At 35.7% G+C, this 27,968-nt stretch overlaps 1 pseudogene; it reads left to right on the forward strand.

Moving 5' to 3' along the window:
* The first annotated feature begins 11,091 nt into the window (after positions 1 to 11,091).
* The window catches only part of LOC143380041 (G-rich sequence factor 1-like), a 38,033-nt pseudogene continuing 21,156 nt past the window's right edge, over positions 11,092 to 27,968 (forward strand).

The raw sequence follows: 27,968 nt of genomic DNA on the forward strand, positions 1-27,968 counted from the left end.
AAATTAGCAGTTTATTAAAGGACAGCAGAAAAGACTTCTCCCAGAGGAAGAAGGGGACCTAAGAGATGAAATCCATGGAAGGGCAAATGTGTTCCCCCTTTTATAGTTCTTTCAGTGATGGAATGAGGGTGGGAAGGCCCAAAGGGTGGGGAAAAGGTGGGCCAAAGGAGTAATCTATTAGGACTTTTGGGTAAGCATCTTCAAGTTTGCTGGGAGCTGTTTCATTAACATTTATTTGGGATGGGCTCTGGGCCTTGGGGACATTAATATTCCATGAGTTGCCCTGCTTTTCCCAGACTTCATTCTCAACATGGCCTCCATTTTGGATCTTAGTTGATATTAGACCCGATTTACCTAACTACACTGACTACCTAAATTTAAATTTGGCTTCACCAGTTATGGCCGCCTTCTCCCTTCTAGGAGAAGTCTATTTTACTCCTTTTTAAATAAACCCTGCTTTATATGCTTGTCTCAGCATGCTTCTCTTTTGTTCAAACTTCAACATGTGAGGAAGCATAACTCATCACCAATAATCAGTGGTATTGTTATACCATGACACAAAGAAAAGACCACTGACTCCAATTAAAATCAAATTAAACAAGTATATTATTTTGACTGCCTAGGCTTCCTCTCCCAACAAAACTTACAGCAACAAGACATCCCCACAGCTTTCTTGCAGCCCAGCTTTATAGCCCAGAAAATTACAGAAAGTGGGGTTACAGATAACAAAACTCTGAGAAACATAACACAAATGCTAGTTTATATTTTTGCTTGCCCCAACAACAGAATTTATGAAGGTCATTAGAGCCTCAGTGAGGGTTGTTATCTGGCCAGGGAAAGTCAAGATTTATGAAGCCTCACTAAAGTTTCAGAGAGGGCTGCTATCTCATCAGGGAAAGCCAGGCATGGGTGAGTTCATGGCATGGGCAGGCATTCCAAGTAAGTTCAGAATCTGCAGTAATTTATAGTAAAGACAAAATTAGCTTTTAATGTCTTTGTGGTGAGTTGGCTCCCGGAATTAAGAGGGAATCAGACTGGGCTTATCAATATCATTTAGACCACTAAGTTATTTGTTACATTGTTATCATAAAACCAAACCTGGTTGTGAAATAAAATTGTAAAAATATTATGGTAAGAAAAAAATGCCTACAGAAAATATCAGTCTCACTCCCTTCTCTCAGTCTTTCTCCAAGAAGAAGCCAGATTAACTTTGGTTCCCTATCTTTTGGATTGTAAATAACTTCCCCCTGGGACTCTGAATAATCACCTTTGAAGTGTAAATATGCCTGTTCATGCTTCAGGCTTAATGCCAGGTATTTATCAAAGGCCTTGCAAGAGTGTCCAGTTCTTCCCCTGACCACACTCTGAATCTGTATACATATTTTCCATTAGAAACCCTGTGCCAAACTATATGTCAGGTAGAATAAAAAATTATTACTGTAGATAGTGTTATGCTCAAATATGGGTCCCCCAAAAGACCACCAGAGACCAAGATCAATGTAAGTAGCAAAGAGGTTTTTATTGCGAGCTAGTTTGGTTCACCATGCACACATAGCAACTGGTGACACTGAGAGGCCCAGAGCCCAGAGTTTGCATCAGTTTTATACACTCTTTGGGGAAGGCAGGGACTTCACATACATCATAGTTCTCTTAGCAAATCATCACACACAATGGGAAAATGATAAAACACCTCTAAAGCATTGTTTGCACATTCACTGGTGGGAAAAAGTTGGGTAGGGGTGATTTGTCAGTACAAAAGGGGGATTCTTTGAAATGATTGGTTTAAACCATGAGGGGTGTACTAGCTGAACTACATGATTTCTCAAAATGTTATCAACCAACTCAAACTACTGGGAGTGTCATCTGGCATCCTAGGTATTTTGCCAGTCTCATGTTGATTGGTGGATGTTAGGGGGTTTATATGGGTCCCCAACTAGCTGAGTCAGGGCTACGTGGAGCAGCAGATCTCTCCTGCTTTTTGTAGATAAACAACTCAGCGAGTGGGTATGTGCGTAGGAGTGCTCTGTGGGTCTTTCCAAGGACAAAGGTCACACCCCCTTCCTTGGACAGGCTTTGCTCTGAGGTAGAGGCTGATTTTTCAAAAACCTATAAATGTGAGAAACTGTAAATGGGTGCTCAGAAATTGAAAATTTGTTTTCCTCTGGCACTCCATATTAAAATAAAATTTGGAGATATCCTCCTTTCTGAGTGCTGCTGGTTGCTTCGTGACTAGTCTCTTTCCCACAATATATTATGTTTTTTAATAAAATGAAATTTTATTAAAAACATGTTTTATAGTTTTTATGGAACTATACTCATCCATTACATTTTTCTTTGCTTGAGAAATTCACAGTTTAATTGGAAGTGTATGTATATTTTTCTCCTTTCAAAATGTTTAAATAGTGCATTTAGTTGTACATAGTGCACTATTTGTACATAATATTGGGGTACATTTTGGCATGTGTTCATGCATGGAATATATTTTGTTATATTTCATTTCCAGTACTTTCACTTTGTTACTCTTCCTTCTCCCCTGTACTCCATACCCCTTTCTGGTCTTTCTTACATTTATTTATTGTTTTATCAAACTGCTGCTTCATAGATGTATATGAAGATGGAATTTACTGGGTTCTTTTCATATATCTTCATACATCATTTGATCAGTCTTTTCCCTCAGTGTTTCCCTTTTCCATTTGTCCTCACTCTTTTGTAATTATGCCACATCTCATTTTGCCAAGCACATGGTCTGACTGGTAGTGTTACTGATTCACTGAACAACAGTGACAATGTTATAAAATTGAAGACTTGAAGCAAAAAGTAAAACTTCCAAAAAAGACTTCCTTGAGATCATCTTTATTCTGCCATGGGTTAACATGCTTCTAGTGAATAAGTTTTTAGTACTTACTTTTTTCTTTTAAGTAGACACACAATATCATTATTTAATTTTTATGTGGTTCTGAGAATCAAACCCAGTGCCTCACAGGTGCTAGGTGAACACTCTACTACTGAGCCACAACCCCAGCCTTTTCTGGTAATTCTTAAGTTCCTGTGTTTCATAGCTGACTGTGTGTACCAGGGCCAATATTATGGAATACCTAATTGTTGACTTTAGATTTTCAAGAAACAAATTTATACATCTATCCAAATCACTAAGTCTAAATCCATAATGAAAGAAGGCCAGGACTAAAGTACATCTCCCTGCACAGCCACATTTGCTATTCTGCAATTAAAAATAAAAGTTTGCTAGCTATCAATCATATAAAAGCAATTATATTTAGCTTTCTTCAGTTTATGATATATAGTATGAATAACTGTGATAAGCCCTTGAATTAAGTGATATAAAAATTCTGAATTACTTACAGGAAGGAATAGAGGTATCATAATAATATGATCTCACTTTTTATGAGAAGTATACTCCTATAGGTTGGATTCATACCCTTTTATCTTAAGGAAAGTTCATAAAGCCTATATATAATCCTAGTTCATTTTAACATACCCAAACCAGAAATGATTCTCACCAAAACAATAATATAGTTACTACAGTGGTGTACAGAATAAAAAAGAGGATTATTCAAATATTGTAATTTTGGGGAAAATATTATATTAATTATAAAGCCTGGAAGCCAAGGCCATACATTCTAACAAATGTGATGTCTGTCTGTGTTTCTGGTATCATAAGTTCTGCATCTTTTTTCTGCTTCGAGAACAAATACTTATGCACCCAAACATTTCTAAAAATAAGTTAAGTACAAGTTTAGAGAATATTTTTCAGTTATCATCTGTGAGCTAATAACAGTCAAAAGACAGAGATAATATAAAAAATAATGTCAAATTTAAAATTGGAAACAGAAATATCTATAGTGATAAGAATTCCTCATCCATTTATTTTGATACATAAAAAAACTAATAACAACACCTTTCACCTTGACTGCTCTCCTATAGATAAACAGGATCTTTTGAGTCCACTATCATTTCAAGTTCTGGATCTAGAAAGAAATATTTATTTTCCATAATGTTTTTAATGAAGCACCAAGTAGTCTTAGAATATATGATTGCTTTGAAGGATGACTATGTTATACTAAAAAACAACATGAACTTTAGTATTGTTTGCTGTTGTGTCTGTTGTGTATGTGAAATGCCCTAGTGGTATTTGACAAATATATTATTAATATAATAGGGAGAATTCTTGAGTTTTTTTTCTTCTTCCTTAATTTACACACATCCTGAGTCCTGTCAGTTCAATGGATGTGAATGAGGGGAAAAAACACCAAGCTACATGCATGCTCAAAAGAACAACAACAACAACAACAACAACAAAACACCAATCAGACACTGATAAAATCACTCACCTGTCAATCAGTGGGGTCTCCAATTCTGGATCTTAGCCAGCTCTCCAGACCAACTCCAATAGGACAACAGATTCTACAAAACTTGTTTTCCTCTCCTAAGCCCACCCTTCCTGTCCTAGCCCAATAAATGTTTCAGTCAGGTCGAGCTCCCTGCACGTCCTTATTTAGATATGCTCTGTCTGTCTGAGGGTCCTGCATGGAAGCAAAATCTCAATAATAATGCCTCTGTTTTAAAGTCTGACTCTTTTTGCTCACTGCTGCCTGAACTTACAAGGAAAAATGAACATCTTTATTAGATTATTTCTCAAAGAGATAATGATCACAAGGGAATAAATAAGCAGATATTATGAACTATATCTTATACATTTTTGATTTTATTTGGGGACATATATGGGCATATCAAATAATATGCTTAACCATTTCAAACAGAATTAGTTCTTTAAATTTTCTTTTTTTATTGGTTGTTCAAAACCTTACAAAGCTCTTGACATATCATATTTCATACATTAGCTTCAAGTGAGTTATAAACTCACATTTTTACCACAAATACAGATTGCAGAATCACATCGGTTACACATCCACATTTTTACATAATGCCATACTAGTAACTGTTGTATTCTGCTACCTTTCCTATCCTCTATTATCCCCCTCCCCTCCCCTCCCCTCTTCTCTCTCTATCCCATCTACTGTAATTCATTTCTCTCCCTGTTTATTTTCCCATTCCCCTCACAATCTCTTATATGTAATTTTATATAACAATGAGGGTCTCCCTCCATTTCCATGCACTTCCCCTTTTCTCTCCCTTTCCCTCCCACCTCAGGTCTCTGTTTAATGTTAATCTTTTCTTCCTGCTCTTCCTCCCTGCTCTATTCTTAGTTGCTCTCATTATATCAAAGAAGACATTTGGTATTTGTTTTTTAAGGATTGGCTAGCTTCACTAAGCATAATCTGCTCTAGTGCCATCCATTTTCCTGCGAATTCCTTGATTTTGTCATATTTTAGTGCTGTGTAATACTCCATGGTGTATAGATGCCACATTTTTTTGATCCATTCATCCATTGAAGGGCATCTGGGTTGGTTCCACAGTCTAGCTATTGTGAATTGTGCTGCTGAGAACATCGATGTGGCAGTATCCCTGTAGTACACTCTTTTAAGGTCTTCAGGGAATTGTCCAAGAAGGGCAATAGCTGGGTCAAATGATGGTTCCATTCCCAGCTTTCCCAGGAATATCCATACCTCTTTCCAAATTGGCGGAACCAATTTGCAGTCCAACCAGCAATGTACAAGAGTACCCTTTCCCCACATCCTCTCCAGCACTTGTTGTTGTTTGACTTCATAATGGCTGCCAATCTTACTGGAGTGAGATGGTATCTTAGGGTGGTTTTGATTTGCATTTCTCTGACTTCTAGAGATGGTGAGCATTTTTTCATGTACTTGTTGATTGATTGTATGTCCTCCTCTGAGAAGTGTCTGTTCAGGTCCTTGGCCAATTTGTTGATTGGGTTATTTGTTATCTTATTGTCTAATTTTTTGAGTTCTTTGTATACTCTAGATATTCAGGCTCTATCTGCAGTGTGAGGAGTAAAAATTTGTTCCCAAGATGTAGGCTCCCTATTTACCTCTCTTATTGTTTCTCTTGCTGAGAAAAAACTTTTTAGTTTAAGTAAGTCCCATTTGTTGATTCTTGTTATTAACTCTTGTGCTATGGGTGTCCTATTAAGGAATTTGGAGTCTGACCCCACAATATGTAGATCAAAGCCAACTTTTTCTTCTATCAGATGCAGAGTCTCTGATTTGATATCAAGCTCCTTGATCCATTTTGAGTTAACTTTTGTGCATGGTGACAGGAGGGGGTTCAGTTTCATTTTGTTGCATATGGATTTCCAGTTTTCCCAACACCATTTGTTTAACATGCTCTCCTTCCTCCATTGCATGCTTTTAGCCCCTTTATCAAATATAAGATAGTTGTAACTTTGTGGCTCAGTCTCTGTGTCCTCTATTCTGTACCATTGGTCCACCCACCTATTTTGGTACCAGTACCATGCTGTCTTTGTTACTATTGCTCTGTAATATAGTTTGAAATCTGGTATCGCTATACTGCCTGATTCACACTTCCTGCTTAGAATTGCTTTTGCTATTCTGGGTCATTTTTTTTCCATATAAATTTCATGATTGCTTTATCTATTTCTACAAGCAATGCCATTGGGATTTTGATTGGCATTGCATTAAACCTATAGAGAACTTTTGGTAATATCGCCATTTTGATGATGTTAGTTCTGCCTATCCATGAACAGGGTATATTTTTCCATCTTCTAAGATCTTCTTCTACTTCTCTCTTTAGGGTTCTGTAGTTTTTATTGTATAAATCTTTCACCTCTTTTGTTAGGTTGATTCCCAAGTATTTTATTTTATTTTTTTTGAGGATATTGTGAATGGAGTGGTTTTCCTCATTTCTGTTTCAGAAGTTTTGTCACTGATATACAGAAATGCCTTTGATTTATGCGTGTTGATTTTATATCCTGCCACTTTGCTGAATTCATTTATTAACCCTAGCTGTTTCTTTGTAGACCCTTTTGGGTCTGTTAAATATATTATCATGTCATCCGCAAATAGTGATAATTTAAGTTCTTCTTTTCCAATTTTTATGCCTTTGATTTCTTTCGTTTGTCTAATTGCTCTGGCCAGTGTTTCGAGAACTATATTGAATAGAAGTTGTGATAGAGGGCATCCATGTCTTGTTCTAGATTTTAGAGGAAATGCCTTCAATTTTTCTCCATTCAGAATGATACTGGCCTGAGGCTTAGCATAGATAGCTTTTACAATGTCAAGGTAAGTTCCTGTTATCCCTAGTTTTTCTAATGTTTTGAACATAAAGGGATGCTGTACTTTTTCAAATGCTTTTTCTGCGTCTATTGAGATGATCGTATGGTTCTTATCTTTAAGAATATTGATGTGGTGAATAACATTTATTGATTTCCATATATTGAACCATCCTTGCATCCCAGCGATGAATCCTACTTGATCATGGTGCACAATTTTTTTGATGTGCCTTTGTATCCAATTCGCCAGAATTTTATTGAGGATTTTTGCATCTAGGTTCATCAGAGATATTGGTCTGTAGTTTTCTTTCTTTGAGGTGTCTTTGTCTGGTTTCGGAATCAATGTGATGTTGGTCTCATAGAATGAATTTGGAAGAGCTCCCTCTTTTTCTATTTCCTGAAATAACTTGAAAAGTATTGGTATTAATTCTTCTTTAAAGGTTTTGTAAAACTCCGCTGTATACCCATCCGGTCCTGGGCTTTTCTTGGTTGGTAGTCTTTTGATTGCTTCTTCAATTTCATCCATTGATATTGGTCTGTTCAAATTGTGTTTATCCTCCTGACTCAGTCTGGGCAAATCATATGTCTTAAGAAATTTATCGATGTCTTCACTCTCTTCTATTTTATTGGAATATAGGTTTTCAAAATAATTTCTCATTGTCTTCTGTATTTCTGTAGCATCTGTTGTGATATTGCCTTTTTCATCCCGTATGTTAGTAATTTGAGTTCTCTCTCCTTCTCTTTGTTAGCATGGCTAAGGGTCTGTCAATCTTATTTATTTTTTCAAAGAACCAACTTTTAGTTTTGTTAATTTTTTCAATAGTTTCTTTTGTTTCAATTTTGTTGATTTTCGCTTTGATTTTAATTATTTCTTGCCTTCTGCTGCATTTGCTGTTGTTTTGCTCTTCCATTTCTAGGGCTTTGAGATGAAGTGTGAGCTCATTTATTTGTTGGTTTTTCCTTTTTTTGAGGAATGACCTCCAGGTGATGAATTTCCCTCTTAAAACTGCCTTCATTGTGTCACATAGATTCCGATAAGTTGTGTCTGTATTTTCATTTATCTCTAAGAATTTTTTTATTTCCTCCTTTATGTCTTCTGTAACCCCTTGATCATTCAGAACATATTTTTCATTTTCCATGTGATATAGGATTTTCCCTTCCTTCCTTTATCATTGATTTCCAGTTTCATTCCATTATGATCAGATAAAATGCATGGCATTATCTCCACCCCATTATATTTACTGAGGGTTGCCCTATGGCATAATATATGATCTATTTTTGAGAAGGAACCATGTGCTGCTGAGAAAAAAGTATATCCAGTTGATGATGGTTGATATATTCTATATATGTCAGTTAAGTCTTGGTTATTGATTGTGATATTGAGTTCTATAGTTTCTTTATTCACCTTTTGTTTGGAGGATCTGTCCAATGATGGGAGAGGTGTCTTGAAGTCACCCATAATTATTGTGTTGTGGTCTATTTGATTCTTGAACTTGAGGATAATTTGTTTTATGAACGTTTCAGCACCATTATTTGGTGCATAAATAATGATAATTGTTATATCTTGATGGTGAATGGTTCCATTTAACAGTATATAATGTCCTTCCTTATCCCTTTGGATTAACTTAGTCTTGATGTCGATTTTATTCAATATGAGGATGGCCACGTCTGCTTGCTTGCGAGGACTGTGTGCGTGGTATATTTTTTTTCCAGCCTTTCACCTTCAGCCTGTGTATGTCTTTTCCAGTCAGATGTGTCTCCTGGAGGCAGCATATTGTTGGATTTGTTTTTTTAATCCATATTACCAGCCTATGTCGCTTTATTGGAGAGTTTAAACCATTAACGTTTAGAGTTACTATTGATATATGGTTTGTACTTCCAGCAATGTTTGATTATTTATCTCTCTCTTTTTCTTTAATTTAGTTTGTTTCTCCATGATTAGCTTTCCCCCCTCCATCTGTCTTTACTGAGGTACTTCCCAATGTTGGCTTTGGTTATTGTTTTTCATTTCTTCCTCATGTAGTGTTTTGCTCAAGATGCTTTGCAATGCTGGTTTTCTGGCTGCAAATTCTTTTAGCTTTTGTTTATCGTGAAAGATTTTATTTCATTGTTGTACCTGAAGCTTAATTTTGCTGGATACAGAATTCTTGGTTGGCATCCATTGTCTTTCAGTGTTTGAAATACGTTGTTCCAGGATCTTCTCGCTTTCAGCGACTGTGATGAAAAATCAGTTGTTAACCTTATTGGTTTACCCCTGAATGTAATCTGCCTCCTTTCTCTTGTAGCTTTTAATATTTTCTCTTTGTTCTGTATATTGGATATCTTTATAACAATGTGTCTTGGCATTGGTCTACTGTGATTTTGTATGCTCGGTGTCCTGTATGCATCTACATTTTGTATATCTGTTTCTTTTTTTATTTCTGGAAAGTTTTATATAATTATTTCATGTAGCAGGTTACTCATTCCCTTGGTTTGAATTTCTATTCCTTCCTCTATCCCAATGACTCTTAAAATTTTTTTTTTATGTTATCACATATCTTTTGGATGTTTCTCTTGTGATTTTTAACCAGCCTATCTGAGTTGGCTAGACTCTTTTCAAGATGATATATTTTGTCTTCATTTTCTGACGTTCTGGCTTCTACTTGCTCCACTCTATTAGTGATACTCTCATTTGAGTTTTTAATTTGGTTTATAATTTCCTTCATTTCTAAGATTATTGTTTGATTCTTTTTTATAATCTCTGTCTCCTGATAAAGATGCTTAACTTCTTCTTTTATCTGTTTATGTAATTAATTCTCAATGTGTTCTTTCGCTGCTTGAATTTTCTGTCTCGTATCCTCATTAAGGTTCCAATCCATCTGTCTAAGGTATTCCTTGAGTTCTTTATATGACCATTTTTCTGATGACTCTGTATCCTCTTGAGTATTTAGGCTGTCCTGCATTGTTTGTACTACTTTTCTTCCTTGCTTTTTCATGCTGCTCATTTTTCTTCTTGTTATGTTTGACTGCTGAGTTACTGTTTACACCTATTAATTTATTTGATCCTTGGAAGGAAAGGTATTAGAAGGGAAGGGAAGAAGTCACCAGAGAGAATGAGAGTAAGCAGGTAGAATTCAAGTAAGGGGGAATAAGAGAATTGAGAAGAAATGAAAAGACAGAAGAAAAGAAGAAAGGAAAAAAGAAATAGAAAATTAAAAAGAATTAAAAAAATAATTATAGTAATAATAAAAATTAAAATTAAAAAATAAAATTAAATGAATTAAAAAAATTAAAACAACAACAACAACAACAACAACAACAACAACAAAAATTTAATAAATGCAGTCTTAGAGTTCGATTCAGTATTCTTCCAGTAGGTGGAGCTGTGCCCACCGGGCCAAGCTTCTCCTCTCAGTAGGCAGGAGCCAGTCACTGTGCAGCATCTCTTCCTCCCGGTCTGGGCTGGTCTCCAATCCTGAGTGCCTAGGGCCTTCTCTTTTGTCTAGTCACTTCCCCACTATTCCTCGAGCTAGGCCCCGCTCACCGGTGATGCTCACCACAATACTGGCTACACGCCAGGTCTGCTGCTCCTGTGAGTCCTGTTTTCATGAACGTCTGGGCACACTCTTCCTGTTTGCCATTCTCTTGGACCCTAAGTTTGTAGAGCTTGGGGCTGAGAACCCCCAGCAAATTTGCCTGCCCTCTGGTAGCCATGCCCCCATAAGCTGGTGCAAGAGACCTCAGTTGTCAGCACTGGTGGGAGCGGTAGCCGGGAGTTCTGTGCTGCAGGTCCCATGCCACTGCTGATTCTCCCATGTGGGCAGGGCTGTTCCAAGAGCCGGGCAGACGGGGCCATTTGCCATGTGGACAGGGCCTTTTGCAGAGCTGGGCGGGCAGGAGCTGTTCACAGGAGGGCGGGGGGGGGTGTCGTTTGCAGTGCTGAAATGGTGGGGGGCGTGGTCGTTTGCAGCGCCAAACCGCCAGAGGCGGTTCACAGAGCCAGGCCTTCGGGGGCCCAGGCAGGCAGCGGCCATTCATATGTTCGCTGCAATGCGTGGGCAGCGGCAGTTCGCCAGGACTGTGCCCCTGTTCCGCATTGCCAAGATTCACTCGTCTGGGACAAACTGACCCCTCCAATAGACTTACTAATTACTAGCAGGTCTCCTTTCGGGGATGTGGGGGGTCGTTCTTTGCAGCGCCGAACCGGCGGGGGAGGGGTGGTCCATTGCAGCGCTGAACCTCCAGAAGCGGTTCACAGAGCCGGCCGGCGGGGGCCCAGGCAGGCAGCAACCATTCATATGTTTGCTGCAACGTGTGGGCAGCAGCAGTTCGGCGGCGGCCGGCGGGACTGTGCCCCTGCTCCGCGTTGCCGAGATTCACTCATCTGGGACCAACTGACCCCTCCAATAGACGTACTAATTCCTGGCAGGTCTCCTTTCAGCGGAATTTTGCTAGAAGCTTCTCAGCAGGTCGCATGTAGGTGTATTAATGGGTCTCTCTGATCTCGTTACTGCGGAGGCATTGAAAGTGCTGCCTCCTCGCCAGCTGCCATGTTGGGTCCCAGTTCTTTAAATTTTCGCTACTGATTATCTGCATTTGAGACATCATTGACCTACAATTCAGAAAAAAATGTGTTAATTCTATCACTAAATTTATCAGGTTTTTGTCACTTTGGCATATCATTTATTAAATGTATATATTTATAATTGTATTTATTCTAAAAGGTTTTTAAAAGATAAAAGAAAATTTATGTTAAACGAGTAGTTAAAAGAGCTTTGTAAATCAATCTATCATTATAATGCTATGTAATAACACAGCATTTCCCTTTTTAAAATTTATTTACAAGCAATATGCATTTAACAATAAAATAATAACATACATTACATAACATATATTGCAAATAAATAAATGTGTAAGTTAAAAATAATTTATAAGCTTTCATTTCGAATAATACTGGTAGAATTTACTCAGAGGTGAAAATAGGTAAACATTTAAATGATGATATATAAATATGTGCATTAATATTAGGGTATAGTGACATATACCTATTTTTGTAAAATAGTTTGTCTTCATGAAAACATCAAAAGTAGTATTAAGAAATATTATTATAGTTGTAAAAATGAGAAATCCAAATTGTACATATCTGAGCTTTCTGAGTCTATTACTTTGAAACACAAATACACAGTGAAATATGCTTTAAAAACAAACCCTCAACTTGAATATGTTAAAACATGAATAGGAATATTTAAGTTTGATTTAGCCTAAAATTAAATTAAAATAGTTTTGTAACTTTAACAACTACTTTGAAGGTTTTATTTTTTATTAAAACACATACAAAAGGGTACAAATTTCTTTCTCTTAATAATGCAAGTACAAAACAAAGATTATAAGAAGATTCACTAAGCTTCAAAAATGTAGTTATCATGAAATAAATTACATCTGGGCAAAATAATATTTAGAATAAATTTGGAAATCAAGTCAGAACTATAAGCATTCTAATATACCAAATCTTTATTGTTAAATATATTACAGAAAATAAATATGTATTCTAAAAAAAAGACTTGAGAAATGTGTGTGCAAAACAAGGTGGAACTTCAGAAAATTTTATACTTACCCTGTGTCTGTCCATGTGTCTCTCTCACAGCTTTACACTGTGACACAAATAATAGGAACAATGAAGAACACATTTTTGACTTTTTACCTTTAGAGAAAGTTGTCAGATCTCATTATCTATTTTAAATAGTGATTTGCATTAGGATTTATTCAATAATTAATGATCATCCTGTGCTTGTTATTTATAATAAAGAGTATGAAGAACAACCGAGAACAAAGCTACAAATGAGCACTATTTTACATACTTTATACACAAAGATATGAAAAATTTGGCTCTATATAAGTATTAAAAATTGTAATGTATTCTGCTGTCATGTATATTTAAAAAAAATAAAATCAATTGAAAAAAATATTGAATAATTTCAGAACACAAAGTGCTACATCATGAACCCAGCCTAATTCTAAGATTGCAACCCATCTTTTCACAATGTCATAAAAAGTTATTTTCTCTTTTACTATAGATTGCTGTGATTTCTAAACTTGTTTGAAATTCCTGCCCATGCCTTCAACAGACCCATGCCTGGCTCCCACTGAGGAAATAACAACCCTCTCTGAAACATCAGGGGTGACTTATAAATCCTGATTTAGAGGTCTGAATTTACTTCCTAACTTGAAATACAATGCCATGTAAATCATTTACCTTCTGTCTGCCTTTGTGATTGCTTTTCCAAATCCTGTTAACTGTAAATTCTCACGACACCCCCTTTTGCAACTTTTTGTGCTATAAAATTTAGTTCCTGTGGTACTGGGGGCTGAGCTCTAGCCTGGGATTTTTCAAAGAGAGAGTCCTGGCCAGCTCCAGTGTAGGAAATAAAAGCTAGTTTTAATTTCATTTAAAATTGGAGACAGTGGTATTTCTTTCACTCATTGTACACACTACAGAACAGTAGAAACTGGAAAACAATGCCAAAGCAAGTGCAAAATCACACAGCAGGTAGGGCTATATCAAGGGGTAATAAAGGAGGTCTTAAGAAACCTGACCTCTCTAAGCTATGGAAAAAGGACAACTAGTACACACTTATAAAAAGACATATATATTTCCCAAATTTCTATCTTAAATGGATACATGGTAAGAATAGAGAAGTTAAATGTAATCTGGCACATTTACATTCTTTTCCCAGACAATTTTACTTCTATTTCACTATATTAGCTAATTTTAATGCCTTTAACCCTTTTCTAATTTGTATTCTACCTCTGCTAGATAATGTTTTCTTATGCAATATTTATTAGGTAATTTACAAGGAACTCAATTACATAAATCACTTTTAGAAATTATAAAGCAACAGAAAAAAATGTTTAAAACATGTACAAAGAAATATCACAGAATATGAAGTCTATGTAGATACCATGGTCTTTAGGTTAAGCTCCTAGTTTAAAGAAAGATTGAATTGGTGTGAAATTTTAGTTTGAAAACTTATCTCAAAAAACAAAAAACTTGAAAATACTCTTCCCTTTTCTTTAGACAGAGAGACAGATGGAAAATCAGGGACGATGGTGGGTTTGGAACTGTATGGGGCAGCAGAGAAGCTCCATAAATTTAAAAAGTCAAACACCATTTACCTGTCCAAGATTTTATTAACAAGACCGCAGTGGCCTGTCACAAAAAAGAAGGGGGGTTGATTGAGAATGAGAGAGCATAAGCAGGGTGTTTATAATTATGGGCACAATGCGAGGTGAGGGGGGTACAAGGAGGAGTGGGCCGTTACTTCTTTTTTGGCCAAGAGTATGTGCCATTTCAGGGTTTGGGCACATTCAAAGTTTGCGCCATTAATAGGGATTTGATGTTCATGCGCCTTTATAAGTTCATGCCATTCAGTGTGTCATGCACCTGAACTCCTGGAAGAGAAGAAATTTGGGCGCCATTTTTACCAACATTTCTCCCTTTTTAGCTTTGGTTTGGGACATCCTGATCATTCTGGCTACTTACTGCTGAGTAAGGGCATCGTTTAGAGGAAGGGTGATAAGTGGGTTGGAGAAGGAGGGCAAGGAGGCTCCATATCCATGTTCTAAAGGCATGGATTTTCTCCAGGGAGAAGTCCATAAATGTGCCCTGGAACCTCAATTGTTTGATATAGTAAGCCATTCATTGGGGTGGTGGTGGGGGTGGGATAAGCCAAATATCTTTTTAGAGGGCTTGAAAGAATTGCATGCATCAGAGGGTAGCAGGTGTCATTTTCTCTAGGAGGAGTATCAGAGGTACAGCATAAGCCACAAACCTGCAGCTATGAAAAGAAACAATAGAGACAGCACTAATTTCTGGCATGTTTTGCAGTCACTAGGGCTGGGGAGAAAAAGGCCTCTGCCCAGGAGAAGGCAGGTGAGAACATATAAGACTAAAAACCAAGGGCTTATTTCTTTTGAATTATGGGGCAGAGATGGCCCTTCAGTGGAATTGTCATTTGGTATCTTCGTCTTTCAGCATTTGGTAGAAGTTTTTTGGAATGAGTTCACGTGAGTGTCCTTCAACTCCTTGGCAAGTAGCTACTAATCCCTGAGGAATAACTGTTGAAAGTTTGATTAGAGATTTTGTTAATTTGCCTTTGAAGGAATTTTAAAATGCAAGGAAGGAGGGCACAAAATAAAAAGACCACGACTAGAGGTTCGAGGATTGGGAGAATCCAGCAGATGAGGGGATTTGTGAAGAGGCCCTAATAAGATTGTTTTGCCAATTGATGCTTTCTTTTTTCTAGTGTTCCCCCAGCTGTTTATTCTTATCTTTCAGTATCACTGACTGATTAACATAAAAACAACATTTCTCCTTTAAGAACAGGCAGAGGCCTCCTTTCTCCTAAGCCTTGGCAGTTTTGTATGACTACAGCTGCTAGGGAATCCAATTGATTTTGGAGGGTAAGTATGTACTTAGTCACTGTTCGAGGTCATCTATTAACAATTTTAGGCACAATTGATTGATTATACTATACGAGGGAGATAGTTAAACCCACTGTACCCATTGTCAAGCCTGCTGTAATTCCTAAAGTAGTGAGGAGAGATATGAATTGGAACACCCATTTGGTGTTATGTGTGTCATGAGAGGAATTGGCATGTCTGTGTCTCCTAGAACTATGTCTCCATAGGGAAATGAGAAGAAGAGTACATGTGCCTTTCCAGTCATGGGGCAGACAGTGGTATGCAGTTGTCCCACATTAAAGTGATGTCTCATTGACAGGTGAGCAGTGGGCCTTATTACTTTTTGATAGAGAGATTGTTCATTGACATTGCTTCTCAGGTAACTTTCCTACTGGTACATTCCCTGATGACTCAAAACATAAATGAGCAGCCTTGTAGAGAGGGACCCTTGAGAGTTTTTCTGTGGTGTCTTGAGTTGAAGAGTTCTCCTTGAGTTTTGCCCGAGAACTATTTATCGGGTTTGCTATTAGTTTTGGGGATTCAGTTCTAGTCTGCAAAAACAGCCAACATCCCTATACATAGTTTGTAATATTAGTAGCCTTTAACATATTGAGAGAGATATTGAGAAGTTTAAGAGGGAGAAGAGGATATTTGACTGTTTTTGCCAGGCAGCCAATTGGATATATCAATCATCATCTTTCAGCGATGCTTCCTGTTGAGTTTCAAGACACTTGGACATGGAATGGGGGGAGCTGGGCCCGGGTTTTTACAAATGGCCATACAATACTTATTGTTATTATGTTCACAGGCCAGGGGTTGACCATGAAAACAGTTCTTTGGAGGGATTTCATTGAAGAATTTAAAACTCCTCCTAGAAGGAGTTTAGCTACAGTTTATGGGACAGAAGGGTACAGGGTTTAGCCTTCCCTACACTATGATTTGAAAGAGAGTTAGCAGGTATAAAGTCAGTAGACATAGGTCCAAAAAGGGTGTGGGTGTACTGTGTTGTTGTGGGTTCCTAGATCTTATTGGAAAGCCCTTTCTTATGTGTGTTCTCCTCCAGAATGGAAGGGCGAATTGTGCATAACTGTGAAAATATGGATCTTGAGAGGGTTATTTAGGGATATCTTACAGGTAAATCTAGGTGATTGTGGAGGTCCAGTAATATTGGGGTCTGTGGTGGGATTGTCTTCTTGGAGGGCATGCTGCCAGTTTTAACCTAGACATATGAATCCAGAGAATTACTTGCTTGCCTCCCTGTTTAAGTTTTGTAGCATTGGATGTACACAGGACTACATGTAATGGTCTTTCCAATTTTGGGGTTGGGGGGAATCTTTTTCCTGGGGAAGAAAAATAGACGCATTTGCCTGGTTTGAAGGGAATGGAGGCAGCTGATTTTTTTTGGATACAGAAACAACAAATCTTGTTGCTTTCATAACTCATAGAATATAAGGAAGAGAAGGGGAAGAGCATTTTGGTCAGGGAGGTGCCAGGGCTTGTGAGACTCAACGTGCCAAAAAATCATTTACCTCTCCAAGATTTTATTAGTTGACTGCAGTGGCCGATCTCAGAAGAGAAAGGGGGTTGAGTGAGAGAGAGCGCATAAGCAGGGTGTTGATATTTATGGGCTCAACACGAGGTGAGAGGGAGCAGAGGGGAATGGGCTGTTACTTTTTTATTGTCCAATAGTCTATGCCACTTCAAGGATGGGGCGGTGGGCCATTCAATGTTTGTGCCCTTCATAGGGATTGGAGGTGAAGGATTGCACACCATTCAGTGTCCCCACCATTCAGTGTGCATCATGGACCTGAACTCCCAAAAGACAATCACTTTGGGTGTGGTCTTTACCAACAGGAAAATTTATTTAACAACAGTTTGTTTCTTTCTGGAAGACTTTAGCCTCTTTGAAGATTAATATTTATACTCAGCACTAGGAAATTTTCCTTTTTTATCTCTCTCTTCTTCTCTTCCATTTTCTATTTTTTCTCATTTTAAAATTATGTTTAGAAAATTTATTCACCAGGTCTAATCTTGTATGTTTCTATCTGAGGAATATCTTCAATGTTATCTTCCAGGTTTTAAATTAGGCTTCTAAGAAATGTTTTTGTTTTCTTGTTTTTAATATACAAAGTTTCTGTCTTAATTTCTAGAGTTTTGCGCCTGGTGAGGTATGATTTATTAAACCCATGTAGAAAGGAGATAATCTTTAAGTTAATAAAATTTTAAGTGTGTATAATGATAAGGAAACTTAGTTCTAAAATTACCTTATCTGCTATAAAATTTTAAGTAATATAATTTTAAATGTTAAATATTTAAAATAATTTAATTTTCTTTCTCATTTGGTAAAATTTGTCAAGGCAAAATAATTCATGTTATTTTCTTAAAATTTTATTCTGTGAAATTTGCTTTGCCATTTATAATTCATGTAGAAATATTTATAGAAATTTATCACTTTTTTAAAGATATCTAAGCAATCCAAAGAGGCAAGTTAAATAAAATTCAAGGTATTTTTTATATATAATATAACTTTATGAGTATTCTTTATAATAGTAAACAGCCTTCAAGATGGAAAGTAGCCCAAACAAATGTGCTCAAGGCCAAAACTGACTCTGAAGGCTTAAGCCTGTTCACAGCACACCATCAAAAAGTGGAGGTATTTAAGACTTGGAAGACTAAGGTGGGAATTTTCCTGAGTACATGTACTCTTGTGATACTAAAAACTTTAGAGGAAAAGCCATCTATAAAACTCTTGAAGTGCAAGGACCCCATAGTTCTTACACCTATCTCAGACATGAGTCATTCAAGTAAGTTTCCTGACCATGAGCTTTTGTTCACATTAGACTTTTTAAATTGGCTTACAAATATTGATTTAATAAAGTCACTGAGATGTGAAGATTATGAACATTTATTTTGTCAAACATAAGAATTAGACATACCCCTAGTGGAAAAAAGCACAAATCTCTAGGGCATATCTTTCAATGCTGTTAAATCTAATTAAAATGTACACATAATATGACAAAATATTCTCCAATTTTATTAAGAAACAATTTAAATGTCTCAGCATTATGATTGACCATTCTTAGAAAGTCATTTCAAGAACTGTAGAGTCATGCTTCCAGTAATGGCAAAGGTGATATCATATTTAAGTAAACAGTAAATTTTTAGGTTATTTGGGATATAAGGTACAAACTCCATTAAAAGCATTAGAAAAAAGAAATACAAGCACTGTCAGAAAGAGTCCTGATATATAAAAGTAAATCAGTAAAATGAAAGAATAAATTAATAAAAATTTCAGACCAGGTATGGTGGTGAATGTAATACTAATGATTATAGGGAATGAGGCATGAGAATCAGAAGCTCAAAGCCAATCTTTGCAATTTTGCAAGATCTAGTCTCAAAACAAACGAGCAAATCAATTAATCAATAAATAAAATTAATTCAAAATGGAATCATGAGAAACACAATAAAATGTTTTAAGTTAACATCTTACTAGACTCTAGATTCATTCCTTGACCTTTATTCTTTTGCTATTCATTGTCTTAGTTTATATTTTCTACTGAAGTTCTTTCCAGAAACACAAAACCCAGTTCTTCCACAAATTATTTCCAGGAAGGACAATCTCTGTAAATCTTCATTCCATTGGTAAGGATTGTTAAGCCATCTATCATGAATTAACATCTCTATCCTCTTCTTTAAGTCTGTTCTTTGGCCTGTTTTTCTTTCCCTGTCTTCATTATGATTCATAACTACATAGTTACAATTATGGTTTATATTGCTTCTTTGCCTTAGAACAATTAAGCCTGTTGCACACTTTTCTCTGACCCCAAAACTCATGCTTTGGTTTTTCTTTGTGGTCAGCTACACCACCTGAGTTGATACAGGTCCTAATGCAGCAGATTTCTGTTTGATTTGGTCCTGGATTTCTTCCTATCATGTATGGGGCTCAGGATTCTTTGTACTTAGGGCTTCCCTCTTAGTGCGGTTGCATATTATAAACCAGTTTTGATATAATGATATACCTCCTTTCAAATATAGTAGATGTAAAAAATAGATTTGATATTGGGACTTCATAGAGATGAGTGACTGCAGTTTATACCTGTTGTGTTATGAAACCTTCCTCATGGTATAAAAACAGAGTTTTATTTTCTGTTCATAAAACTTGTAATCATGAAATAAACAAACCAAGCTTCATGCAGTTCTGATCTCATTTAACTACTATAAATACTACATGTCTACAAATCATTGAGCTTTTGATGTTTTTAAGGGCCACTTTTCTTTAGTGAAGTATAAATAATTCTTTAATTATTTCATCCCATATAAATAAGGAAAATAATATTGGGCACTACCAAATTTTACAGAAAATATGAGAGAAATTATTAATGATTGACAGATGATAAAACTGAGATTCCCAGAATTTAGTTGATATATCATAGTTTATAGAGTACTAAGTGAGAAAACTTAAGATTAAAATAAAATCCATCATATATATATATATATATATATATATATATATATATATATATATATATATCATATTTTACAAACTCTTATACCTAATAAATTATGAGGCCAGACTATGACTTTATTGGCTTCTCCATTTAAAATTTTTATTTTAGAAAGTTTTTTATTAGAACAAATAATTGTATACCTGATTACAAATATCTAAAGAAACATTCAATACCTTCAATAACCACAATGTTCATAAAACTATGTAAAGTAGAATTTTAATATATTTACATTAGATATTTAGAAAAATAAGTATTATAATCTGGTGGTATTAAGCATTTTTGTAATTGTGCAGTTATAAACATTGATTTAGCTATATCCCTGTGGTATGCTCTGATGATCTTCAGTAGAATAATGGATAAAGAAAATGCACATTAACACACAATGGAATATTGTTGATCATTAAAAAATAATACATTCATGGCATTTGTAGGTAAATGGATGGAGTTGGAGAATTTAATGCTAATAAGTGAATTAAGCCAATAGTCAACAAAACAAATGCTGAATATTTTCTCTGATATAAAGATGCTGATTCAAAATTGGGAGGATGGCGGAGTATGGGAGGAATAGACAAACTATAGATAGGGCAGAGGGGAGAAGGAAGGGGACATGGCAATAGGAAAGGCGGTGGAAAAAGATAAATGCCATTACCCTAAGTAGATGTATGAAGACACGAATGGTGTGACTCAATGTTGTGTATAACAAGAGATATATAAAAAAAATGTGCCCTATATGTGTATTATGAACTGAGATAAATTCTGCCATCATATATAAAAAATTAGAATATATTTTTAAAAATTAGATTATAAGAGAATGTGAGTGAATGCAGAAGAAATAAAATATTTAAAATAAAAGAATAAAAAAGCATAATTGTATGTCTTGAAAATATTTCATAAGTTCTCTTATGGAATACCCAAGATTAATTGTAACTTATTATGTGAAAAATAAATAAATAAATAAATAAATAAATGTTAGAAAGTTAGATGTTTGGGCTGCATTACAGTTTCTTGAGACTTTGTGTGCAGAATATGTCAGATAATGTTCAAACTCATCACAAAAAGAAGATGTTAAAGTGAGATGAAATTAGAAGTTGTTTTAGTCAGCTTGATTTTTTTTTTACCACTGTGACTAAAGAACTTGACATGAGAAATTGTAGAGAAATAAAAATTTATTTGCAGGCTTATTGTTTCAGAGGTCTTTTTCTATAGAAGACTGCTCCATTCCTCAGGGCTCAAGGTGAGGCAGAACATAATGGCAGAAAGGTGTAGCATAGGGAAAAACTCTCATGATGACCAGGAAGAAGAGACAGATTCTCTGTTTTGAGTAAATACATAAATTTATACTCCAAAACCACATGCCCAATTCCCACTTTCTTCAGTGACAAATTGTCACTTCAGTTACCACACAGGTAATTTATTCAGGAATTAATTCACTGATGACATTAAGGCTATAATCCAATCATTTGTATCCTAAACCTCCCTGCATTGTTTATCAGGGGAGTTTTTGGGGACACCTAACAACTGAAACATAACAGAAATATAGCAGACTGTGAGGCTTCTAACCATCTCTCCCTTTACTGATAAATTGAATACACATATACTTATGTTATGGGTCCTTATTTGACAAAGTCATGAATGAAATCAAAGATTTAGATACATTGGACAATAGAGAAAATAACTACATTCAAATGAGTAGAAAAAGGTGGAGTAGACCTGGTCTTTGAATTGTGGAGTGAAGTGCCACATATTTGGGACAAAATCACCCCAAAGTCAGAGGTCACCTTGAATAGAGAGATATCAAGATATATATAAGCTACTTTAAATATTTCTGTAATTTTTACCTTTATTTATTCTTTGGTTAGAGAAGAAGTTATATATAAGTATAAAAATGACAAAGTGGTCATCTTCTATGAACAAGTAAGTCTTTTCATGTGTTTCACAACATGAAGGCAGAGAAGTTAAATCTCAAAGGTGTCAGTTTGTTCCAAGAATAGATTTACCAGTGGTTTTCTAGCTTCTGTTGCTGGAAAAATTGCTTTTCTTTCGATTTAATTATAGGTTACAGAGGTAAAATTAAGCAAACCACTGATACACTCAGTGTAACTTGAGCACTTTCTGAGCCCTGGCCTACCCTTGTTTACCCAATAATAATTTTAAGCCTACCAATTGTTTCCAGAAAAAAAAAGTTTCTGCATGCACTTAGTGTCTAACATTACCAACTTCTGTTGAAGAAAGTTTATCCTAAACTTCCAATATCTATAAGCAAAGGAGATTGAGCATGTGCAAATCTTCATACATTCCAAACAATTGGAGTTGCATTGTGTGTAACTACATCTAAGGACCAAAATTCCCAGCAGTAGTGTTAGAAATGTGTTAAAAATTAATGATCCCTGCTTCATCAGAGAAAATATTTAAAGCACACTTTGCCTCTGGCTACTTGACAGCCTAAATTCTGACAAAGTAGTATCAGCAATTTAATTCATTAGTCAAATGGCAAATTCCTACATGCTTTGTAGTGTTGTCAGAATACCTTCTAAAAAAATCCAAAAGATAGTGGTTGTGGTTCTGGCTTAGTTGTACAGCAATTGCCTATTACATGAAAGTCACTGGGTTTAAGCCTCAGAACCAGATAAAATAAATAAATAAAATAAAAGTAATCTGTCTCTGACAAACAAACAAATAAATATTTAGAAGAAGAAATAAAAATCTAAAAAATAGTAGATACTCCAGAATATATGAGCATAGATATAAAGAATCTGTTGTAAAAATGTTGGTGAGAATATAAATTAAATAAAGCTGTTTTAGAAAATGGTATTAAGGTTCTTCAAAACCTTAAAATAAAAATACTATACGATCCAGTACTAGAAATTTTGAATATGGGTGTAAACAAATTAGAGTAATTACAGCATAGAACACATTGCACTTCCATTTTCATGAAAGTATTATTCACAGAGCCTTGTAATAGAAACTGAAGTACCTTTAGGATAAATGGTAGGTTGAGCATGGTACACCATGTCTATATTACCATTAGATTTATAGGGTGAGGCAAGAGAATCATTAGTTAAGAGCCAGTCTCAGAAACTTATCAGTGAGGCACTAAGCAAAATAGTGAGAACTTGTCCCTAAATAAAATAAAATTTATAAAAAGGCTGTTGATGTAGCTCAGTTGTTGACTACCTCTAGTTTCAATACACAGTCCCATAAATAAAAAAGTAAATAGGCCCAAAAAGTTTACCTCATGCTTTATTTTACCTGAAACAATTTACTTGCCCTTTTTCTGGCTTAGCTGGACAGGTTATGTAACATTTCTTGACAAATGGTTATCTGCAGAAAAAATGAAGTTTCAAAATAATGTTTATAAGAAGAAGCCAAGTTACCCTTAAGGAAAGACTTTTGTGACTCTGTACAGACCAGATTCTGAAACTAAGGAAAGAAAGGATAATTTCTACTAATCATAAAATCTGTAAGAGTTTATTGTTAAGATTTCAATTACAAATGGTGAGAAGTATCTTAATTAATCTAAAGTTTTTATGGCAGTGGATACTTGAGAGTTTGATGTTATCCTTCTGTTAGTCCAAAGTCAAGAATTTTACCTGGGCAGAAATCTTTGGAATATTTTTTTAGATCAATAATACCGTAGTACAAGAGAGTCATGCTATTATCTTTTCAAAGAAGACATTCTGTCTTCTTTCAGAGTGTCCTCTTTTTCCTACTTTACATCACACCTATTAAACTCATTGCCTTTCAATCTGAGTGATAAGTTTGAAAACTTTATTTCTTGATTGAAAAAAAATCTGCATTTGAAGATGTGGTGGTCTTCACATTACCTCAGTTTTCCAGAAGATTCTAACTCTGTCTCACTAAAAGATCCTTGCCAGCTTCAGGGCTTCCAGAGACTCCTTTGAGTGCCTTCACTCACTACTTCATACTATTCCCTAGAAGGCAAAGACCCAGGGAACGATATTCATTAGACACTCCAGCAGACTTTAGACATGATGTCTGTTTACACCTTGTATCATGCAGTTATTAAATCCATAACTAGGTCAATATGGGAAGTTAGGATAAAGACACATCACACAGAAAAACTTTTCAAGAAGAAATTTCAAAAAGACATTGTGATAAGTTATCTGTTCTTTGAAGAAAAAGGGAGAAGAGACACATTGTTGTTATTTTTCAAATTGTCAAGTTACACTTGCTTGTTTTCCTCCAGTATGAAATGTTTAAAAAAATCTTTAAATTGACATCCAGTTCTTGGAGAAAAATTAGAAACACTGCATCCATTTGAAATGTACATGAAAAGAATTGATAATGCAAAGAGAAAATGCTGGCATTTAAAATGTTAACAGAGCCAAGTGCAGTGTTGCACTCCTTAATCCAAGTGCTTTGGAGGCTGAGGCAGGAGGATAATAAATCAAATGCCAGCTTCAGCAAGGGTGAGGTTCTAAACAACTCAGTAAGTCTCTTTATTTAAATAAAATAAGAAATAGTGCTTGGAACGTGGCTCAAGGGTTGACTGAGCTAATAAGTTTTAGAATAACTAATTATAAATTAAACCCTCTTACTGGAGCCTGGATGCCAAGATTCAGTCAGAAATTCCACAGATGTCATATGGAAAACAGGTGGTGTCTTATAGATAATGATTTAATTTTTCTTCATATACAAGTACTTATATATCTATCTATGTATCTATCTATCCATTCATCTATTTCTCTGTTTTCATGGAGCTCTGTAGGGAGTATCTATAGGTATTACCACCTGCTTTTTTCTACTAGGAATTGAACTCAGGGGCACATCCCCACTGAGCCATGCCTATTTGTATTTTATTTAGAGACATTGTCTCAATGAGTTTCTTAATGCTTCAACATTGCTGAAGCTGGATTTGAACTCTCCATCCAACAGCTTTAGCCTCTCTAGTTGCTGAGATTATTAGAATGCTTGAGCACACATGGCTGATCCCCAGTCTTTCATTAGCAAAAATAGAGCAGCCAAGAAACTGTCTTTCTGACTTTATTTATTCCTGGGATAGATGCAATTTACTGTCACTCGAACAGTAGACATACCAGGCTTAGTTTGAGACTGTGCCAGTAACTCTTTCCAATAGGTCTCTTAGTTGAGAACTGTTCAATCCACACACATCCAGTGATAATGGGGAGGACTTTCACAATCATCTTTTACCTTTTTTTTTTTTTAGGAGTACACCATTCTTTGAATCCATTTCTCTGCTTCCAGTCCTAGATCAGGAGCCCCAGGTTTCTGCACTACACAGGAGCTGAAAAGAAAAAAAAAACACTATTGAGGGAACACTAAGCATACTGAAAGACAGGAAATTGTAAGTGTACATTCTTATTTTGAGGCTGAGTAGGGAGAATGCTCAAAGCCAGTGAGACTGGCAATGGTGAGAATTGGAATTGGTGGCCAGGGACTACTCAGATTTCCCTCTAGTTTCTGGTGGTCAGATGGTTTCTCTGTTGCAGCTCAGTTATCAGTTTTCTCAGACTAGTCTATAGGAGCTCAGATCAGCATTTAGGAACCCAGACCTTCTGTTCCATCATTGTATTGTGATTTCAGCACCTTTTAAAATTTCTATTTGGGCATCTGTGTGCAAGAGCCCAGCATTAAACAGATTGCATGGTGAAGACTGGAATAATCATCAGGAGAGGATACCAACTCTATTAGCTTGGTTTGTGCATAATATAAGCTCTAGTTTTTAAAACCCCTGCTTTTGCTCATCCTGAGTGTTTTTGTTTGTATGTTTGTTTGTGTTTGTTTCAGGAATTCAAACCAGAAGTGTTTATCTACTGACCCACATTCCCAGCTCATATATATATATATATATATATATATATATATATATATATATATATATATATATAAACAAGATCTCACTGAATTGCTTAGCACAGTACTGTGTCTGAAGCTGGCTTTGAACTTGCCATCTTTATGCATCCTGTGCTTTCCAAATGTATGGTAAATAGTATCTCAAATCCAGAACAGCTACCTGATATCCAGAAGTTCTATCTGATATCCAGAAACCCAGCTTAGCTCTCTACTATTCTGAGAATAAATCCAAGCTGTATAATGGACAGCATTCAACCACACCTGAAGGCTAATGAATAGATATGTTTATGAAAACCATTAACCCCTATTTCAAATGTAAAACCCCTTAAGGCTCACTTGTGGGTATGCCTTCACCCAAACACTTTGTCCCAGGTGTGAAGCCAGATGGAAGTTATGGGAAGGAGGATGGGATAAAGAATGGAAGTGAACCCATATGTTATCCAGGATTCCTTTTTCTATATCTATTTTAAATAGATTTTGCCCCTGTTCTGCCCAAAACCATATATAAACTCCAAAGCTGGCACACCAAAATGGGTTTTTCTTTTATTATGCTCTCTTTTACATTATGAGAGTTCTATTTCCTCTTGCTTAAATAAATCCTTTTCTGTTTACTCTTTCCTTCTTTGAGTGTCCATAGATTTTATTTTTCACAAGTGTTGAGACAAGATTCCAGACAAGATTGGTGAACTGGGGAATTTAGTTTCATCTGAAAACTCCAGTTACAAGATCATTTATTTTTCTTATGTTTCATTTGAAAGGGATGACTTATTTGTAGTTTTTTTTCTCAAAGAACTGGAGGGCAGTTTTTTTAAATGCTATATTCTTCTGAGCTTTACACATTAAAAAAACAAGGAAAAATTAGGTGATATTAAAAATAATTACTCTCTATTAAATAAAATAGTATGATTAATATATCCCAATTAAAGATTTTTTTTAAAAATGTAATGGGTTCACAATTGAGGTTTTTTTTATATGTAAGCCTGTTTATTAAAATGACCTGTAGAAGCATTCCAAACAATGCAGAAAAATTCTTTGTCCTGATGTGGGGGAAAATAAAAATGAGATTTGACTTGATTTAAACACCAGGAAAGAGCTAAACTGCATAATGAGTTTGAAGATCAATAGCAATGTGAATAACTTAGTGCATTTTTAATAACCTATTTTACATAGATATTAACCAATAGCCTTAGCAGTTTTTCCATTTGGGTTCAATCAATAACACAGATATCAGTAAAGCAGTGTTGTATCTCCAACTGTGGTTTCACTTATCACTGTGTCTGAGTTCAGATTCCCCATTGAAAAATTTATAGTTATTTGTGTCCTCATTTCTATTAATATCATATGAGGATTTGCATCAGAGCTTCCACCTTAGGTTGGTAGTAATTTTTATCTAGGGACTTCTAAGTTTTGATTCAGGAGTCATTTATCTAGAGATCCCGATACAATGCTTCTTATCCTCGCATAAGAACATGTGCCTGCTAAAGGGTCAACACCACCAAAACCTATGACATCGCAACTCCTAAAGCATGCTTGTGAAACTACTATTGCAGGCTAAAAAGCTGCTCTGAAGTGCCTACAACGTCTCTTCTGAAGGAAAGCTCTGTCAGTTTGCTCCTTGCTCTGAAAATAAGTGTCTTCCACGGGATTCTGGTGTGTGGTGTGGTCTTTGTGTGAACTTTGTGAGCATCTTTTCAATTTCAACCTCCCATATTTGTCCAGTCCTTAATTTTAGAAAATTTTAACATAAGATGCCACAGACACCAATTTCTTTTGACCTATTTAGAAAATATCGATATCTGAATCTTGCCTTAAAGAAATTAGTTTGTACAATAAGTGTGTAGCTTCTAAGGAGAGTAGTGGGATATTGTGCAGCTGTAAGAAATCTTCTGATGCATCTTTCATGTAAAAGACAGCTCATTTGGGGTTGCATACTAGGAATTCAACTCAGGTGCGCTCAACCACTTAGCAACACCGCAGATCTATTTTATATTTTATTCAGAAACAGTTGCTTGCTGCCT

Source organism: Callospermophilus lateralis, chromosome 14 (genome assembly GCF_048772815.1).
Source record: "Callospermophilus lateralis isolate mCalLat2 chromosome 14, mCalLat2.hap1, whole genome shotgun sequence".
Taxonomy (NCBI): Eukaryota; Metazoa; Chordata; class Mammalia; order Rodentia; family Sciuridae; genus Callospermophilus; species Callospermophilus lateralis.